Source organism: Dendroctonus ponderosae, unplaced genomic scaffold (assembly GCF_020466585.1).
Source record: "Dendroctonus ponderosae isolate FM_Combo_2020 unplaced genomic scaffold, Dpon_F_20191213v2 Dpon_F_20191213_9, whole genome shotgun sequence".
Classification (NCBI taxonomy): domain Eukaryota; kingdom Metazoa; phylum Arthropoda; class Insecta; order Coleoptera; family Curculionidae; genus Dendroctonus; species Dendroctonus ponderosae.
In genome coordinates, this window is record NW_026019116.1 from 2029147 (window position 1) to 2051367 (window position 22221).

General features: G+C 36.3%; 1 protein-coding gene across 3 annotated transcripts in view; it reads right to left on the bottom strand.

The window, feature by feature from the left end:
* The window catches only part of LOC109539913 (frizzled-2), a 63456-nt gene that overhangs the window by 14124 nt on the left and 27111 nt on the right, over nt 1-22221 (bottom strand). The window contains exon 3 of one of the 3 annotated variants that reach the window (XM_048669994.1): nt 11390-11421. The exons of the other annotated variants lie outside the window; for them this stretch is intronic. The gene's annotated coding sequence lies outside the window, so the exon portion shown is untranslated. The remainder of the gene's footprint in view (nt 1-11389; nt 11422-22221) is intronic. 3 annotated transcript variants of the gene reach the window in all.

A 22221-nucleotide genomic window follows, 5' to 3' on the forward strand; every position in this document is an offset into this window, starting at 1 on the left:
CGCTTTGCTTCATCTACCAAACTACTTTAATTTAGGCCGATTTTTTCTTTAGCTGCAGGCAAAATGTCTCTGCATTTGCAATATAATGCGGCATCCCAACCTAACGAGCAGAGTCTTTCGTGAAAACAACGACAGAAAATTGAACATCAAGTTGCCGCGGATCAGTCTCAGCTCGTCAGGTCTGGACGCACCATAAGGTGGCTTCTCCACTTTTCAAATAATTTAAAAAACAGTTTGCCTCCAGATGGAGTAGCCTGACTCGCATATGGCATTTGCTTTTATTCTAATACAACTTTTATGGACGGGGTTTTAAAAACCCCTGCCAAATGATGCAAAAAGCTGTTGGTGTCTCTATCCCTGCCACATTTTCAGTCCTCGCTCCCTTGTGCCTCCCATACATTATTCCAAGGCGAATAATCGCTTGCCACTCCCGTATATTTAGTGCAAGTAGTTGAGTAGCTGTCAATACGATTTGCAAAATCACCTGCATCGCCATCTCGTATACAATTTCTGCCAATTTTATCGCTACAAGCGACCTGGGCAACATCACTTTTCACGTATTACGATCCGCTCGTTTGATAAATGTGAGCGAGGATTCTGCGAGATATTCTTTAGACTACCTACAGTTTTTTAGTGAGAAGAATCAATAAATTTCGAGTGGTACATGGCACGAAATAGCCTCGCGTTAACGAGCCTTGGAATGAATGAGCATGGCAAATGTGCCCACGACACGCAAATCAGACAAGCAAATAAGCACAGCTGGTGGGACTTTTCAAATAACGAAACCGTAAATGTTCGGTTACTTGCTTTTTGTGAGATGTACTTGTTTTTCACTGTCGAGCATCAACACGAAATGGGCTGTTGGAAACTACTAACATAACTAATAACTAAACCAGTTTACGTGCACTATTCGCGATATGAACTCTCTACCCGGATTGGTTGTAAATCGAATGCGAACTAGTTTTCGCATTGAAATGCGTTTTATTGCTCAAAAGGCACAATCGTAATTATCCAATGCAACGCAGAGGTGGATACTAAAGTCGGAACCGAACCATCATAAATTCCAATAGGCAAAACTCGATCTTTAGGTGCACTGGTGCCACCTACCGTTTAACGGTGATCAGCTCTAGGAGTAATTTTTGAGAATGCGAAGGAGCAGGAAGAGGTTAATGACAACTAAACCCTTTTGGAGTAGTAGAAACAGTCACACTTGCTAATCAGGCTGAATGTTTGCCATCGACTTTCGTTGATCGCTCTTCGCTTCCTCATCGCGAACCACGACCATACATGTTAATTGCAACAATAGACAATCAAAATCACCTCGATACGTCACGTTTCTCGAATCGAACGAGCGCACGGCTCACCCACATGCTAGCTGATATCTGTCATCTGCGAAAGAGTCACGAGAAGAAAACAAGCACAAGAGATATTTCAAAGGGAAAAAGGACTATTCACGCCCACGATTTGGTACGGCACGACAACGTTTTACGGGAATCGGGTTCGGTCTGTGGTTCTGCAAGATTTAGCCGCTCGTGGTTCAGATTGAAACGGGAGTTTTTCGATTGGCAAACAATAACCGAACTTTGAAGATGATAATGATGACTAGAGTCCGGATTTTTACGTATTATGCTTTTGGAAATAATAAAACCACTGGGATTCTCTTAGCTAACGTGAACAAAACGTAAAGTTTTTGTGCGTAATTCAATTTGCCGCTCTTATTTGTGCCTGTGCGTCTTGTTTAGTTTGTAACTGCGTGCTCTGTCAATTAATTTGTTAAAGTTTTGGATTCGCTACGGATAAAAAAATATTGTTTGCACGACCAATCACCTCGCAACTGACAAAATTATGGAAACTCCTAGTAGTTTCTTAATCAAGTGAGTTTTTCCTCACTTAAAGCAGCCGATTTCCTCTTTCGAGTGATATTATGGGACGCATTCAGGAATTTTCGGTTTTTCCTAGGCGATTTTTTGAAAAATCCGTATTGTCTTACAAATCAATCGCTTCGATTTAGTATCTGCAAAAATCCTGAAAACTCCCAGAAATTTCCTATTAAAGTGAAGTTTTCCTCATTTAAAGCCGCAGATTTTCTCTTTCGAGTGATATTCTGGGCAGGCTTGACAGATTTTTTGGTTTTTCTTAACAATTTTTTAAAAATTCATCAGATAGAGCAACGGCCAATCGCTTTCCCTTAGTAGGTAAATGCTGAAAATCCTGAAAAACTGGCAGTAATTTTCTAATCAGTGGAGTTTTTCCCCACTTAAAGCAGCCGATTTTCCCTCTCGAGTGATGTTATGGGTGGCGTTCAGGAAATTTTGTTTTTTCCCTGGCAAATTTCTGAACAAATCGTGTTGTCCATCGACCAATCGCTTCGATTAAGTATCTGAAAAAATCCTGAAAGCCCCCAGAAATTTCCTATAAAAGTGAGTTTCACAAAAAAAGTCAGCCAGGGTCAGTAAGAGCGACCTAACCGCTTCTGAATAACTTTCTCACATTGGTTGGAGAGTAATAGTTTTCGAAAAAAGAAAAAGTCAAGTTCTTACTGGAAATATTAAAATCAACTGATCAAGAACATCAGTTTTAATAAAAATTCAACAATTAATGAACACAAGAGACAAATTACAATAGATTTTCAAAATTTCCATGAATCTCTCTTATGAAAATTCAGCATCGTTTCACAGACTTTACAGCCATGGACCGTAATTCCTCAAACACTGAAAAAACTTGCTGCTAAAGTTCTTTAGAGTAAGTTATTTTAGGGTAAGCCGTTGATTTCTTCATCCCCCCAGAAAAAATCAACGGCAGGTAAATCCGGGTGGTAAAATCCGGGGTAAAAACGACGTGGCCATCGAATTGGTCACTCAGTGGTAAGCCATTTAGTAGACGTCCGGGAATTATGGGATGGACCTTATTGAAATGTTCAAACAAGATCCTAATAATACGCAGAATAAATGAAGCTATGAAGAATTCAAATTTAACATTATTTTATCACATTTTTATACTATTCCCAAACCCCGGATATAAGAGCTGATTTACAGACATCCGGTATAGACAACATTTTCGTTTTCTTAAAGTTGCAAGGGTGCCTTTTCTCAGTTTTTCGTCCAATTCGAAGAAATTCTATTCAAGTTGATTATCTATCCACATGATTATCTATTAAAAATGTACTTCATTTTTGCATATTTCCAGAATTAAAGAAGCTAAAAAATACAGTTGAAATCAGGACTTTTCCAGTTTTATTCGGTATCTCATAAACAAACTAACCCAGAAAAATATGAAAAAACGCCGTTTTCAGCTTTTCTGGAAAATCGAGCTCATAACACCTATGACCAGTACCGAAATAACCCATCAAAACAACCAATTTTGCCCATATTGTACATTGAACTTGAATGAGCCAGCGTGAGTAAATATTCTCTTCAAGAATAAGAGCAATGAATTGGGCCGGAAAAAGATCATTTATCTCAACAAAATGCTGCTGATGGACTTTGAAAAATACATTGTTGCGCCATTCATTCAAAACACCTGCTCTTTTCCACACACCCTTGCACCGATCAAAGTCTGGGGTGGTTTTTATCGCGACACACACCAGAACTGAACACATACGACCGTATTCGCTAAAAACTCGCTATCTTTGCGATAACTAAACACCTGCAATGAGAAACTTTGCCTACTTATCGTGAGCTTGATCAATGTGGACTATTTTCCGTTCCCATATGACTTCACATAGAAGAGACTGAAATGCGAACATTAGACCACGATGAAGCGCATCCTAACTGTCCTCGGGTAAACCCAACTCAGAAAAATATGGGGTGACTGAAGGTGTTTTGGTTCCTCTTGCAAAAACTCTTAAAAAATCGTGGCTGTCATGTGTTGCGGGCATATAAAATCCACCTTTGTTTGTTTTGTCGCCGGTAACCATCCAGCTAACCGAAGCCGGTATCTTCAACTACCATCTTTCGCTAGCAGCTTAAACACACAGTGGGCCCACATGAGACGACGGTATTAGGGAGGCTGATACCGCTTGTTTAGGTTGTGTTCTTATTGGGCTGTGGTCAAAGATAAATTAGTCCCGATTTCGCTGCACTTTTTTTTTGTTCCTGTCCGTTCGTTTCTCTACTCTTCCATGCTGCAGACGACTTTGTTTAATTAATTTTAATGAGCAAACGCACCTAGATTGCAAACAGCGATTGGAAACATTGAAACTTATTAATCATTTTCTCGTAATTTTGCATTCGTTCCACCTTGTTCGGTGGAATTTCCTGCAAGACTGGTTCAATTTTAAGCCCGAGTGAGTTATTACTATTATCGAACGATCGCAATGGGCGTGAGGGTGCACTATGGGAAGCACGTGACAAATACGGCACGCCATCAACACGGTTTGACGTGACTTCTGGCTCCTAAAACTAATACGTGCAATTTCCGTTGCAGGAAAAACGTATCGAACAGGGCTGGGTGAAGAAACCTGAAAGGTCCCAGAAATTACGCAATTCGGAGGCAAAACAACGCGAGAAGAACCGTCATTAATGCCCATCTCAGTGTGTGAACCGTTAATCCCCAATTCGTATAGGGGCGAGTTTTTCAGTACGTAAATTCCTCCCTTTTCATTTGACGTGTCTGACTGCCTCCTTAAGGGGTGCTTGAGAGGCCGGGAAGGCGACATTCAAAGTAATGGATTTCGCCCCCTTTCCTTTTTTTAAATCAAACTGAAATCAATCATGAAGAAAGAATTAAACGCGCTGATTAAAAGAGTTAATTTGAACCGTTCCTCTCTCTCTCGAATCGTGTTGATTTATTTGGACACTCGGAAAGTTCACCGCCAGTGCGAAGCTCGGACCGACACCAAGACCCGATCATTGTTTTTGTAATAATTCATCATTAACGTTGGCTTCGACTATTATTATAAAGCACCATAGATGGGCGTTTATTACACATCCAGGAATTGTGAATAACAGCACAACCCAAATAGCAAGCACGATTTTGGCATGGGCTGCATGTAACAGATTTGCACAATTTCCTATTTGGAAACCCAAGTTCTCTTTAGAAGAACCGTGCTGTAGTACAATGAAGGAAAAAAGTTGAAGAACCTAAACCTAGAAAAAATAGGTGGTCAATGCAAAAACAAACTTGTTTTGGCACGACGATGTCCCTTATTACATATCCCTGAAATTTGGCAAGGTTTCTTGGAAACACTCTGTATATGTGACAACAAGCGATTCAGTCTCAAATGTTCACCAGCAAAAGTCCCTTCAAGTTACTTTGATTAATCACATTTAAAGATCAGCTATCAAGATTTCTAAAAGTTTCGAAACAGTTTTTTGAAAACCTTTCATCAAACCATACAATCTTCAAATGGCCTCTGAAGGTGCAAGAAGCTCGTGCTAGTAAAACGTCGTGAAATGAACATTGTTCCTTAAGTAGTAAGGAATTGGCGAAATTTTTGTAAGGAGCTTCTGGGGCTTGCTTGGGAAGTACAAAGACCATTCATTCAGGCACATATTTTTTGGCAACCAGTGTTACACCGTATTTGTGGTTAGTATTTAAATTGTGCCCTTCAAAACTTCAAATGTAGATTGAACAATGTCGAACATGCATAAAGTTTACCTTTCTCGTGGAGAAGTCGTTTCTTTTTCTAGTGTTTTGCTTATTAGCAATTTTCAGCAGCACAATCGATTTTTCTGAGAAGCTAACAGGGAAGTTGGTCACAAAGATGCAGACGCAACTCATCAACTGATTGCTGAAATGATACTGAAGATGTATAGAAACACACACTACACCGGCAAGCAAATTTTTTTTGAAAAATTGTTGTCGAAGAAAGTGAAGGAAAAAAAACTCATAAGAATGTGAAACCATGTGAAATTTGAAACAAAACGAAAGTGAGACATTAGTAGCCTTTTGAAGTTTTGTGCCAATTTTCCTTGACCTCGAATTATCAAATAATTGCTTGAAAAAGGCTTTATATCAACTGGTTTCACCAGTGAGGTCTTGCAAATAATGAAAACTGATGCTGCAAAGTGAAGTTATGCCGTGAAGTTGAACATTTTTGCTATCAATTGAGCATTTTTGTGATAAAACATGTATGTAATCAGCTAAAAAAGTACATATTTTTAGACAGGGAGCTACATCTTTGCTCTGCAGTTGAACGTAATGTTAATGAGAGATGAAGGTGCAATAAAATGCATTGTTGCGAAATTTATAATCTCCTTTTTAGGGAATATCTCAGTTTTTCGGAGAGAATTATTCGTTTCCTGTTCTCCCTAAATACACCCAGACACTTGCAGAGGTTGGCTGCTCTGACTGAGTCTATAATATTTTTTATTTATTATTACAATATTTCCAGCCCGATGCAGAAGGAGAAAGGTTGACTCGATTAGTTTAGAAACATATTTTTCGAGTGATTCCTTGAAATGTTCGGTCAATTGTAGCAAGGAAAGTTGTAATGGCAATGTCACTCGCGTAATAAAAGGACACTTGGCAACATGAGAAGTTATCAGTAGCCTGAAAAACACAACACAAAAAACACAGTGAGGGAAATGACCCACAAACATAAAAATCACGTCAGTGTTAAGCAAGGATGGCCCTTCGACTGAAATTTACGTAACATAATTTGGTCCTTCGAGTCGGATTCACGTAACAGGTGGAATAGAAGCTGCTGAATATGCAATAGTTTAAATCGCTTTAAATTCTAAACGACTTATTCGATTGTAGTTAATTTCTTTATCAATGGAATAATTGACTAAATTGAAGCGAAGAAACGGAAAAAGCCCAAACTGTGGTTATTACCGCTTAGACGTAAACTGAAGAAATTGTAACGACCAATGTTTGGATTGCAGCCTTAAAAACGTTCAATGATTTTTTAAAAATAAGCTGACTAATCGAACTTTAATTTCTACGAATCTATAACAAGATCGTCTTGGCTTTGAATAACTTTCAAACTAAGGAAAATGTAAAAACCATGTTACCGTATGACTCATGCAGTTCTTTGTTTAAAAACATACGTTGAGAGAAGAATTTAAATCGAAAAATCTATAGAATCTGGAGTGAATTACAAAGAACTAGCAAGCATCCGGACTCACAAATATCTCGCCGGTTTAGTTAGATGGAAATTAAAATTTCCAACGACTGAATGACAAAAACATACAATGTTTCCATGCAAGGTTTGGAAATTTGTGGCAAACTCCAAAAGAAAATGTTGAAAAATGCATGTGGCAGACTGCGAATTGAGAGCAGTTAAATATGACCATCTGAAGACATTCCTGCGGAATTCGCCGTATCTGCAGATCAGTGCATGGCAGCTTAAAAACCAGGCTTGCTATCTGATGCTAGTTAATTGGACGAGCCAAAATTTAATTAAGCATGGTCATTAAAGGTGATTTAAATGCTTAAAAGTGTTGCTTAATCACCTGCATGTCGCGCAAATAAATCATTTGCTTGTTGATGTCATTTTTCTTAAACTCCGCAAACCTTTACTGTCTAGCAAATAAATCAAAAGCGAAAATATTTATTCTTGCGGGAAAATATGGACACAAATCAGAAATTAAGAACGTTGTTGGCAGTGGGGTTTTCAAACGACCAAATCGGTTTTCCGAGTCCTTTTCACGGACTGTTTCGCATTTTCTGCGATTTTAACGCTAGCAAAAAACTCACAACTTTGATGTTGACGAAAGCTCTTTAAAGGGCGGTTTATTTTGCGGCAAATCAAATAAAGTTGAAACACGCGTTTCGAAGGTTGCCATATCAGATTTTGCATTTTCCATGCGAATTTCTACAATTAATGTCTTCCGAAATAATTTTTCTTGTAATTTTCGTGTGATTTTCTCGTATTCTAATCAAACCTCGTACACTGTGGGTCATCCAATAATTTACTAGGAGTGTTGGTAATAATAGTGCAAAATTCGCCCACTTTGCAAAGTATGAAAATTGGAAAGCAATTTACGAATACCTATACAATCTCGTAAGGGTCACCAAGGTATTCGTGAGTTCAATCCACGGATCTACAGTAACATGAATGAACCGCACCATCCTTGTCTAGCTCACACTAGCTTGGATAAGTATTCGATATTTACGAACGTGTTGAGAAGAATACTTGACTAATTGGCTTGAGAATTGCCACAAATCATTTTATAGCATTTAATTATACGTTTGAGTACGTTTTTGATTAAGATAGGCAGCCGTTTCGTTGCGGAGGTATAAACATGGCCTTAACGAGAAGATATGAATACGTGTGTTTATGTAGGAAAAGTACGTTGAACTAGCTGCACAGTTTCGAAACGGGAAACCTGCAACTCGGACATCCTCTCCGTTCATTAATTAATTAATTAATTAAATTGCCTGTAATTATCGTTTCTGTCGCACATTTTTTTATTTGTGATCTTTCCTGAATACCTGCTTAGAAACTCTGTTCGACAAATCGTGATGCTTAAAAAATCAGCCATATTTTACTTAAAATATCAAGAAATAGAGAAAAATAAAAATATAAATAATGATGCATCCTTCTAAGAATCTGTAATAAAATCTGTTGTCAATTTTGCCCAGACACTCTGAGTAAAACCACGATTGTAAATCAAAACACCTTCTGAATAGTAAGTTCACAACTTAAGTCAAAATGGTGTATTGTAGTGATTCAAAATACCCTTTTTCTATGGAGGTTAGCATAATTTTATCTGATTAAAGCCGACTTTTCCTGAGTCAAATCTTGTGATTAATATGATTTTAATTTAACGAACAATTATCCAGCCTAAAACCTGCAGCTGAAGATTCGGCTTAGAGAATAGTTTAGTAATAACTAGTATGATGGAAGCAGCTCAGAGGCATAAGTTGTATACACAAATTAACTATTTGTGTCCATAAAGTAGGCAATAATTTGAAACAAAATTATGGAAATATCGTGTCAGACATTTGCTCGAACGCTTTATTCATTTGACTGTTTTCAATTGCGCTTTTTAACAAAAAAAAAAATATATTGGGAACTGAGATCTCAAGGTTAATGAAAATTCTTAGTTGTTTGTTGAATTTATGAAATATACGCAAATGTCCAAGTATTTTTCATGTAACGAGATTGTTTACAAGAAATGGGCAGTAAAACATTGTTTTATTGATTTTAATCGAACTTATTATTCCTCTCATGTTTTCCATTGAAAAAGTGGTGGCTAGTTTTTTGTTATTAAGTAAATTTAGCTTTATTTTTCGTCTAGTTTACACTAGTGAATAATTTATGGAGAAAATTCGTTAGGTTAGAATTAAAATTTAGTTCAAAAGTCAATTCAATGCGAGGAAACATTAAACCAAATACAGCAGAAAATTGGAAGCGAGCCAAAGTTCACTAAAATCCCCGCTACTGCTGATTTTTCATAAATTTGTAAACTTGACGAGAAATTGAAAAAACCGTCCAACTTAAAGCGCAGTTAAATAAAAATTTGTATCTCCCAAGCCACTTACATCAACAAACTGAAATTTTCGCACTATAAAGGAAAATGCTTTATCAAATAGAGGACCACATGCCACTAAAATCCCAACTTCTGCTGATTTTTCAGAAATGTTTAAACTTGACGATGAAATAAAAACACCGTCCAACTTAAAGTGCAGTTAAAACAAAAATTTGCAACTGCTAAACCACTTAGATCAACAAACTGAAATTTTCACACCATGAATAAAAGGGTTTTATGGAAAAGCGAAGCAAATTTCACTAAAATCCTCAATTTTGCAGATTTTTCAAACAATTTTAAACTTGACGATACATTAGAAACACCGTCCAACTTAAAGTGGAGTTATACAATAATTCATAACTCGCAAGCCACTTACATCCACAAGCTTAAATGCTCACCGAAAAGTGGACCAAATGTTACTAAAATCCCAACTTCTGCTGATTTTTCAGAAGTTTTTAAACATGACGAGAAATTGAAAAAACCGTCCAACTTAAAGCGCAGTTAAACAAACATTCGTAACTCCCAAACCATTTCCATCAACAAACTGAAATTTTCGCACCATAAATAAAAGGGTTTGATCGAAAAGCAAAACAAATTTCACTAAAATCTTCACTTCCGCTGATTTTTCAAAAGTTTTGAAAATTGACGAGAAATTAGAAAAAACCGTACAACTTGAAGTGCAGTTAAACAAAACTTCGTAATTCCCAATCCACCTTCATCAACAAACTGAAATGTTCGCACCACGAAGAAAAATGTTTTATCGAAAGGCGAACCAAGTGTCACTAAAATCCCTACTTCTGCTGATTATTCAGAAATTTTTAAACTTGGAATTTGATTGGATCCCTTATAAAATATTTTAGTCGATATTAAAAACAGTTTCTTTGATGAGCATAGTAATAAATGCCCAACTAGTTTCTTATAGTATGATAAACCTTCTTCCTCGAATAAACACTGTAGATTGTAAACATAGTATCCCCAAATAGGCTGTCATAAGCCAAAACTGACCGGCATTTCACAGTTTCCCACTAGTATATTCATAGTATGAGCCAAATAGGCAAGATACAAAGCATTCGATTTTCCGCTACTTTTCAAGAAAAATACTAAATCTCCATTTAGTTTCCGCCTGGTTTACATACAATTTCAATAATTTAGATGGCAATTGCATTTCGTATAAATTTCCTATTTCCTTCTCTGTTGGGAGCGTTTACACAATCAGATGTCCGTTTTTGGCCAAACTGGCAGGTTTTTGCTCGTGTGTGAATTTCATTTCATTGAAACTAAGCCGATATGGTTGCAAAACATGCGCCCCAATATTTCCTGATACAATTCGATAATAAAAGATAATTGGAAACTTTCCAAATAGTTTACTAATAGCATGAATGAGAACATAGTCAGATTCGACGATTTTTCTCCACCTATTTCTAAACGCGATAAACCTCGATTTAAAAGTATTTTATATTTCAATGAATGGCTGCCAGAAAGCTCCAACTGGGCAGTAAAATTAATAAAAAATAGTAGTATAATTAACAAAAATAGTGGAAAACTGCCCTATCCAGCAACGTAAATTGTTTTAATTCTGCCCGAATATTTCCGAATAGTTCACACATACTAAACTAACTTTGATGACACATTTTGGTTTTTTACGGGCAAATAGAACAACGTTTCAAACGGCTTAATTATCAGGGTCGTCAACCCTTAATTAAGATTTGGCTAAATATTTCCGGAAATCGAATGGAAAATTAGCTTAGCTTGTAAAATTTGCTATTTACTCTCGATCTGCTAACCAGTTATTTAAACAAATCGATGGCAGGTGTTTTCTCACATATTTTCACCGTATTACATATGAATTTCGATGTTGTTATGTCTAAACGTTTACCTTAAAGGTTTGGGCAAATATTGGCAAGTTTACACAAACAATTTCTAGCTTTAATCTGGCATAATGTCACAAGGGACTTAATATATGTACTTACAAAGCATGGAATTGGATTGGTTGAGAACTGACCTGCAAAAGAAAGAAAGCTATTAATAAACCTTTCAAATTGTTTGCATCAGTTTAGTCGGCAATTATGAATGGGTGGCACGTCGGAGCGAGTCCATATGGGCACGATTACCGACATCTAAAATTACACAATCCGATGATTGCTACCAAAAGGGGAAAATGCCAAGGGATGGACCCCATGCATCTGCGAGGGCGTTTTGAGAGGATATTTTCGCACACGTCTTAAAAGGTTTTTAACGAGGCATTTCATCCCTAACTGAGTGTTAAGATTAGATAACTGCTTCGAAAAAATAACAAGGGAGATTTTTGCCGGATACCCAAATCGGAAAACCATCTGCTACGCCACTGGCACAAGATCAACACAATGGCCAACCTCTTGGGTATTGTACGGTCTCACCTCTACGCCCATCTCCTTTTTCATCCGTCCTTCTGTCCTCGTTTAACCCGCAGGTAATCTTTGGAGTGCAGCCTCGAACCCGGCCTGCTTCATTTAAATAAATATTTATTCAATTTGATTTTTTATCTCCCGACTTCGGAGTTTTATTTTGACTTTCGTTGCTGTCTTGTTCTTGTTCTGAATTTTAAACGGCCACGGTGTATTTCTTGATCGATGACTCTCAAAGTGGAAGGCAATGGATTGAGGTAATGTGCGTGTTGGGCTTTCGGAAATTTGACTTGAATTTAATTTCAGAATGCTTCCTGTGGGTTTTATGCGTAATTTGAGTAAACTTCAGGTTTTTCCTGCTGGAATCATTTAAATGAGGCAGATGTGCGAGTTGTCTACGACACTGGTGAATGAGAATCCCGAGTGGTTAAAGAAGACCCGTTTAGGATTTTCAGTTCCTTTTTTTCTTATTTGATCGAACTGTGTTTGCACAACAGCTCATTATGGGCATGATTTAGAGGTGTGAACGACTTGGTTAGGACATTGTTTAACCTTCATAATTGTTTGTTTGAGATTGATAATTGGGTGGCATTTGTCCGCTGGATTCGATTGATGGACGGACGTGAGCTGAATGGGCTGTTTTGTGTTCAATAACGGCAATAATACCCAATCTGTGCATTCCGATTTAGAAATATTTACTACAAGAGGAAACGGTAAAAATTTTAACGAGTCTGTGTGCTGCGTGTGTTTTGGTTTACACGTGTTTTATGCCGTCGTAATTCGATATACGACAGGGGAAGCATTGTATATTTTCAAACAACTGCTAATGGCAACATTTGGTTTTGTGGCAATGATTATTTATTCAATATACACACGTTAACGCGACGATTAAGTTGTTTTTCTGCCGTTTTTCGATCATCTGCATGGGATTATTTATGGCCGGGGACATTCAACAGCTAACAATCCCATGGCTCAAGCCCAATCATTGTTCTCACTTGGAAAAAACAACTGGAAGATCACCATTATTTTATTCATTAATCTACATTTAAGGCTCCAGGTCCTTCCAGTTGAAATATGAACACAGAAATAAATCTTACTTCGAAATGTTGAGCGTTTGTAATATTGATGATGAACAATGAAAAAATTGGAAGAAATGCTTGAAGATTGAGACCATAAAAAGTCTAAATTTGATCACACTGTTTCACCTGTTCACAATTTTATTTACAATAAACCTAATGGCAATTGCAAAGTCAATTTTCTTCAAGAGATGGAAACTACTAGGACAACAAAGGTTTCTTTGCATTAACACCCCGACAACTTGACAACAGGAATTTTACTAAGTACCTACACATAATTTTTCATTTTGATGATGCTTAATTTGATAGCGATTTTTATATGTTTTGTGTATGAGTTTATTTGTTTCACTTTAGGTTTTTAAAATCATAATTCACTGCGAAAGTTAATTTCTTTCAGGATTTCTTAACTTTTTGTTTTTATATTAATTCTTGCCTTCATTGACAGTGTTCATTCTTTAGGCAAGCACAACAGCCTTATGGGGTTGGTTCCATTTCTTAATACATGTTTTTTAAGAGAAACTTATTATTAAAGCAATACTTTTTAATAGATTTTATATTTCCAATTTTTTATTCCTATTTTTGACGCAAAAGTGATGAAGACAAAACAATTTTAAAGAAAACCGAGTTGCTAAACTTGCACGACTTAGATTTTAAAGTTTAAAAAAACAAGCCTCATTTTGGTAGTTGTTTTTCTGCAAAACTCTTGAATATTTAACACATTTTTTAACCTATTCTTATTGAAACTAGCGCCTTAAGTCTTGTGTGTTATTTGACCAAATTCACAATTTTCGGTTCTTAATCCTTCTTGCATTTTCTTCTTCAGCGCGTTTGCGTTCTTCATTGCATGCGACTTTATTTACTTGACTTTAGGTTGTTGTGACTTAATAAAACTTATTTTTTTCTTTTAATATAGTTTTTCATTTATTGTCAATGTTATTCTCTTGATCTCCTTATGCTTATAGCGGCGTTTGCTTTGCGAAAGAATCTACCTTGAAAATTTTAATTGAATGTTTAGTTTCCTCGATATTTCTGTCATATGTTCAACAATTTTATTGTTATCATAACCAGTTCGTTTCGTTAATTTTTTCAAGCCATTTACCGTTATTCTTGTTGGATTATTTCTTAATTTGCTTCTTAGTGTTCAGTCTCAATTTCCATTTTATTTTATTAAAATTGCCTATTTCTAATGTTTATTGTGCATTAGTCGATTCAGTTTCTCAATTCTTTTTTGTTTTGCGGTTTTCTTATTCATTAAAATTAATATGTTTCTCATTGCTACTTCTAATAAGATTTTGCAAAAATAAAAACCATTTTTTTTTGCTTTGGTTGTAGCAAATTTTGTTGCATTTGTTCTGTCTATTTCTCCATTGTTTTAATTCTAGATATATTGCTGTTCTGATTGCCTCATTTACTACCATCTTTCCTATTCTTTCTTCTGGCCTCTTTTAGCAGACATTTTTCAAAAATTTTCATTTTTATTGCCTGTTTAACTGTTTACTATTTTAGCATGATTTATCGATTATAGAAAGGGCTATTTTAGTGAAAACAGGCCCGATTTCTCTATTTTATATTAACTTTAATATGTGGTTTATTTCCCTTTTTTTCCATCGTTTAAACTGTTATTCATTCACACTGCTGATAATTACTTTCATAATATGCAAAAACTTTTAGCCAATTTTTTAAATTAACCAAGCATTTTGATTTGAGGAATTTAGCTGAAAATGTTTGAAACTTTTGACATTTTGAACATTTTGAAATTTCACTCTAAAAAATTGCCAGATGCATGTAAGAGCTAAAAATGATTTTTTTTTAGTTTTTCGTGAAACTCTCTTAACACCGGCCCGATTTTGAAAAATTGAAATTCGTTGGAAACCGTTTGGCTTCCTCTAAACCGCGCTTTTATGTAAAATGGAAATCGGATGAGAAACTTGAAAATAATCAGGGTTTGGAGTAATTTTCAGGCTTTTTAACCGATTTCAATTTTCCAAAGGGCAACTTTTTGTTACACTGAAACTTCTCCAGCAAAAAAAGTGCTGAGAACCCAAATACACTGTTTACCCAAACTGGGGGAAAATCGCCTTTTCTCCCAGTAAAAACCCACATAACTTTTAAGGTTTTTAACCGATTTTTGTTGTGCGAAAAGTGGATTTTTTGAAATCATGCGTGGTCCAACAAATTTTCAATTGTCGAAATCGAGCCAGTGTTTAGAGAGTCATGCGAAAAATTTGCAGAAGAAAAAGTCAGCAATTTCAAAAATTCGTTTTTCGGCCTTAAATGCATTGGAAACTCGTCATCAATCCAAAAAATTATATTTAATAATTTTGAAATTTTCAAGACAACTTTCAAGTTTTCCAATTGACTTCCAATCTGTACCAAGGGAGTCTTGCGAACATTTTAACAGCAAAAAACATTTTCCGAAAATTCGGGTTTTCGAACGTATTTGCACTGGAAATTTCCCTTAAAGCAAACACTGAGAATATTTTGCTCATAAAATCGATCATTCGATCTTAAAATGCTCATAATTTTCATGTTTTACAAACCGATTTAAATTTTTCAAAAAGTAATTTTCATCGAAAATTTCACGGTTCAGAAGAAACCCGATTTTTCCGAAAAAAATTGTTTTTTACCTGAAATGCGCCTAGGAATGCCCTGAATCCACTATGAATTTTCCCTGAAAAATCGTTTGTTGGGCCTTAAAACCTTAAAAATTATTCAACTCCTCAAAAAGTTATCTTGAGGGAAAATTGGACGCTTGACGAACATTTTTCAATTATCAAAATACAGCAAAAGAAGATTTTTTGTCCAAAAATGTTCGTACAATTTTCACGAAAACTGCGATTTTCAAGTCCAAAAATGCATTATTGGCTCTTAAATGCATCTGAAGTTTGTCAGAAGTGAAAAAACTCACTCAAATTTGTCCTTTAATAGGTTGAGTTTCTTATAAAAATATTCTAGTGCGCTCAAGAAGTAAAGATTTCGTGTGTGCCAAATTCAATTTTTAAATATTCGGTTGCTTCTCTACTACGACTTGTTTTCAACTATAAAACGCCCAAAAACGATCGTAAAACTATGATAAATTAGCTCCATCTCACAGTTCAGAGAAATGCAACAGCGACAGTGTCTCCAGTACCCTGCTGAGTACGATGGTTCGCTATCTGTCTACCATCGAAGCTATAAAATGCCCCCGACAGTCTGACGGAGGGTCCCCTTGTAACTCTGAAGCGTTTAAGCGGCATGCGGGGCCCATTTCTCGAAACTCTTTGTTTATTTCATGTCGAATTTTGACAGCAAATATGAGAGAACAAGACACGATTCTCAATGCAGATTGGCCGGGACATTTTCGACGTGACTCTCAAAAATTTCACTCCACCAGCCAGCATATTTGCATATAAACGATCTCTTGCCAGTTACAGGAACCGCGCTTTGAACAGTGTTTGATTATATTCGGAAAATCCACACAAGACAAACAAAACTGAATCACAAATTTAAATCGCTTCGAATGAATTAAGACTTTCCCATCAACTGCGGGGGTGGCGTCTAATGAAACGAAAGCAATCAGCTGCCGACTTTCAGGGGTCGCATATTCGAATCAGAATCATCTAAAATTCAAATGTGCCGGAAAACTATAGACAAACATGCGACGAAAACTGGCAAAGAGCAGCAACAAAGCGAACGGGAGAAAATAATTCACAATGGGATGGATGGCCGGTAAAAAGAAATCAGTCCGCTGAAGGTCGGTGCTTAAATAGAGGATTTATCGGTGCATCGCAATCAACTTGACCACGGAACACCTGAACCCTCTTTTAATAAGAGTAATAAGCCTTCAATCACGCGGCCTGCCTCGCTCCTTTGAGAGTCTGACGAATCATTCTTTTGATCTTTCTCATCGCCCGACCGTTACTTGAAACGTTGGATCGTTTGAGCGGCTAAATTGTTTACTTGATGCCGGCAAACGGTCATTAGGACGATGAACAGTAGTAGAAGCTCCGTCTTCTTCAAAACAAACAAGCGGGAATCGGCAGGAAATTCTTATCCGAAGATGGCTTGAGAATTTCAAATTAATTGTCAACCAACAACAGATTTCTAGTTCTTCGCGTTGGTCCGTCCGATGTTTTTAGTTTTTTATTCAAGCCTTTCGTCTTCATCCTCATGGGCCACGGAATATTTTCCATAGAAACGTTCACAAACCTCAACATCGTATAACGGAAGCTCAGCATCGCTTTCTTCATCGTCTCCTCAACGGCMGGTTCTTCACTTCCAACTTCTTCAATGACTCTTCGCCGACCAGGTTAGTCCTCGCTTTGGTTTTCTTCTGCATCATAAGTTCAATGAAAMTTAAAACTCTTCCTCTATGTCTTTGAATTTCAGAACTATGGGYTTAAATGTGACAGATTATAYAGTGAGTTCATCAGCTGCTTCTTCAGATTGTGGTTTCTTTGATGCAGTCTGTTTCTTCATCTTGATTACAGAYTCTCATTGCTGTGGACGTATCCGCTTTTTCTGGTCTCGCCAGTGTTTMTTCTGGTTTTATCGGTATTTCTTTCATCTYTGTMGACAATCATGTACTTTTTAATGCATACTTTTTCTTCGGTTGGTTTGATATTTTTGTGCTCAACGTTTTTAGATTTAAGTGCAATTTTTAGTGGTAACTTGATATTCTTCTTCTTCTGGAGTCTCTTCTGCTTTTGCAGATTTTTGTTTAAAGACTTCTGCTTCATCTTTTTCGACAGGCAAATACTTTTTAAACGATACTTCGTCCTCTGCTTGTTCACTTGGTACCTCAATTAGCTWCTTTGCCTCGAAAGTGTGCTTCATCATCTTAATCTTCATTCATTCAGAGAATGTACATTCGAAGACTTCTACCCTATAGCTATGGCATGATTTGGCAAATTACATCCTTAATTGGTATTTAGATCAATTTCCAATCAAATCAGTCTACGCAGGAATAAGTGAAAGCGACTGAACCATCTGAGCCAGATTTACAGACACGATATAAATCCCCATAATTAGCAATATTTCAACTTTCATTCACTAATCTAACGCTTAGTCTGAACCCGTTTCACCATAATCAATCTCAATTGTCTTTTCGCCGAGGAGAATTTCTACTGATTGAAACATGGAAATTTTTTTATTAGGCCGCAGGTGCCGGCTTTGTACAGCAAACTCCCATAGGGAAGAAAGTTCGATTTTATCCGACATTCACCTGTACTACTGACGGTTTCTGCCATACCATAAAAGACAAAGGGGTATTAAATTGAAGAAAACTCACTTTACGAAATATTGTAATGGGCTTAAACAGCCCGGTCGGGGGGTGATTATCAGCATGTTTTATTGGACGATAAATATTTACTGGATGAGCGAAGATGATACTACAAGATTGTATGTAACAAAGGATACATAAATAAAGGTCTTTGCGCTCGTATCTAAACGGTGCAATAGGTAATTATTATTACACTGTTCTTTATACAACCGGAATTTTTGGCAGAGGTGCAAAACTCAGCAAATATTAAAGGCACGTTTCTTTATACGTTCTTCTAAGTAGGTATATTATTCAAAAAACGCGCACCAAATCATGTACTCGGCTTAAGGTGCAAACTCATTTAATAAAAAATTAATAACAAATACGGTTTACGAGGCGGCCGCCCAAATATTGATTTTAGATTATGTCGAAAATAGCTTATTAGAAGAATCAGCGCCTCAGCTGTGAAAAATGCGGGCAGAAAATGGGGACAGCATCATTAGTAAAGGAAATTAACTTCCCTGAAGCCAAACGAGATTGCATTTTTTTGCCTCCATGGAAAAATCTCTTAAGTCCAGTTTCCGTAAGAGATTTTTGGAAAAAAATCCTAAAATTTCTCTCTCATTCCGTCGTCTTTAAACGCGTTCATTAGATCTGAATTTTTGTGGTTTTGGGTTTTACCGATTTTTTCAAAAATTTTTTGCATACGATTTTGATCTTGTTAAATACGCCTTTTTACTCTCTTGCATATATTTTTTAAACTTTTAGAGACCTCCAGTAACTCTGAGCAAAAAATAAAAAACCTCGTAAACTTATTTTTATTTTCGATTAATTTTTACCATTTACTTTCTTCCATGTAGAGGTTTGTGCAAATGACTGCTGCACTGTTGTTTACTTTGTATAATATTACAGTGTGTTTAAATAGGTTTTTCATATTTTTGCTTCAAAATTATGCGTTTCACGAAAAAGATATTTTATTCTTAAAATTATTATTTTTATAATTTTTTATAATAATTTATAATTAGGAGAATTGAACAAAACAAAAACAATCATCTTTGCCACTCAGTTTCATCAAAAGTAAGCGATATTAAAGTTAATTTTCGCTTTAAGATTGTGGTTGGTTTACTCACTGAATAATGAACGATTCGAGAATAAATTTGGCTGAAAACGAATAATTGCAGATGACCATTCGATTCGGCGATTATAAATGATCGAATACGTTGCTAAATATATATTTCGTCCCTTTTAATCGCTTTTTCAAATAAGTGCTTACGCATGTTTTTTATACCGGGTGTTTCAGTAAACATAAAACATTTCTTCCACTTTACCTTGTACACGAAGCATTTTTTTCACACTTTGTACCTTGAAAGCGAGTGCAAAAATGTAGGTATACCCGGAACGGTTTTTTCGACAATGACCCATAGAGTCGCCTCCATAGATTTTTCGCAACTTTTTTAAACACCCTGTATATGTGGCAACTATGAAGAAAATTTAGTTATATTATGCAAAAAGAATCATAAAAATAAAACATCTAAGTGAAATCAGAAATCGAAGTCTAAAATGAGCACTAAGTTCATAAATTTGTATTCTACAGGGTCTTACTTAAGTACGTAGCCGAACTTAGGGTTCGGAAGTAATTTCGTATCAATATACACGGTGGTAAATACTAAAGATCTGCAATAGTTTAATGGTATTTTGTTGCTTTAGCGAAGATCAGTTTAATGTCAGCGAAAATTCGTGCAATTTTAATTTCTATAAAGTATGGTAGACTTTAGAACAGGTGAATTTAAAAAATATATTTTTAACTCAGAACAGAAACCATATACGAAAGAAAGTCAAGAGACCAAAACCTTTCATTGTAAGTTGCTTAATCCGAAGAATGTCGCTGGGGTACATTTTTTGGACGCTACTAGGATTAATAACTTTAGTATTTTTCGAGCAAAATCATTTCATTACTAATGTAAATACCACTGGCGAATTTCAGTAAAAGCGACAAAAAAAATAATGAAGTTACTTCTGAAATACCTTTTTTGGTTTCAAAACCCTGCCTTCTGGAAAATAACGCATTTCCGGCCGTATGCTTATTTAAACTTGTCTTCCTCAAATCATGATTGAAGTGAAGAAAATCACCTCCTGATTTGGCTACGTCCTTAAATAACACACTGTATGTTTAGGTATTTAAAAAACCTGTTGAAAGTTACTCCTGGAAAAGCAATCAATTTTCTTAATAGTTTTAGTCGTTCCCTGTTCAGAAGAAAGCGCATTGAACATTGTTAATTTCGCGGAAAATCTTCACGCAAAGGGTGGCTTTTTTATTAAAATTTAGTATAAGTACAATGGTACGTGAAAAGAAAATAATTCTACATGAACCAAGCTTAAAATTTCGTTTTTTCAAAGTTATTTACTACAGTCTAATAAATCAGCTAATGGTGTTTAGTGAAAGTAATGGACTTTAGAATCAGTTTCTCAAACTAAGAGGAGAATGTTAATTATATGGAGTGTTTTTGATGAATAATTCCCCCCATTTTTTGCCTGAATGTTCTCTTAGACTGTTACAACTTTGTATTAGATTGCTAACAAAAATGGCTTGCAAGTCAACGCTGTGTAGTTAATTTGGGAAACTTATTTTTTCTTGATCGTTAATGGAAATGCTCTTAACATTTTAAAGCCCACAAAACTCGAACAATTATCGATCTAATCACATGAAAAACTCTTCTAAAAAGATTTGAAAATTCCTGCCAAAATGATAAAAACTTTGATAAATTTCGTACGAAAAGCCCCAATTTTCCAACACTGGAATTATCATCGGTCAGACAAAACGTGAATTTCTGGCCGGAAAATGGACCTAAATAGTCGAGGAGTCTCCAGGCCAGTGAGCAGGTGAACGCTAAAAATAAGCGAATAAACGTATTTTTAGTATCAATCCGGCAAAGTCATAATATTAATCGTTTAATGTCGGTGCTCGTCAATGTTCCGGACAGTTTAAACAGAGTGTCATGTTACACATTCCACTAGATCACTTTATTGTATTAGTCACGGTACAATTAGAGAGCCGTAGTTTTAACTAACCAGAGCAATTTGCAACGATTGGACGAATCGTTTTGGTGCTGCAGAAGGATTTTTAATTAACACGCTTATACCTTAACGACATCTGAGCAGTAAATTTTTCAATTACCGGCAAAGTGGATAATGTAACCCCTGTAATACCCATATAAATCAACTAAATAACTTAATAGCCCGCGATAACGATCTCACAGCTTTCATCAACTTAAGCCATCAAGATTCTGCAGGTTTCGTTTCCATCATCGACGTAAGTTGTTGGAATTTGTCGGAAGCTGAACGAGCTGGTCACCGTTTAAGGCACGCGGCTTCTTGCTCCATATCTCGAACCAAGAAGGCATCAGGTAGACCCATCAATAATTTATCATGTTAAGCAGCTGACCGGGGTACTTCAATGGGATGTTCCGTCATTCCTGCAATTCTCTGCCGTGCCTTTAACCAGATAAGTACCACTTTTTATCGCGGATTCGTCCGAGACCTCACATATGTTACCGTGAAGGCATTTCGTTAAAACTTTATTTATTTTTCAGCGAAACCCAGGCCCGAACACAATTTGTAATGCTTCAATGCGGCAGCCCAAAAAGTAAATTAACAAACCCATAATGAGAGAAGCCGGATTGCATGTTTGTGGTGGTTTGTCAACGCCAGCAAACACCCAACTTTTCAAGTGCCTGGATCTGTTTAATGCAAAAGCGACCACTCAAAGCCAAAGTAGATGCCGACAAAGTCCTATCAGCTACACACCGCCATGCGGTGCATATTTAAAAAGGGATCTTGGCCTATCTATCTGACCCTTGCGGGTCAAATTGCCATATGGGCAGAAACAGAATATGCATTTCCAAACAATGTCTCTGTCTCTCTAAACGAACTGCACAAAGCTGCTAGAATTCAGAATAGAACATGCTGGTTCAGAGCCTGAAGAGTGACATTAAAGGCTGGTGGATAGCTTAAAGAGTGGCGTCTATGTAGTGTTTGTTACACTGGAAGTTTAATAAATAAAGCGTGTGTTTAGCAACATTTTGCTGTTTTTTACAAACTTCTTT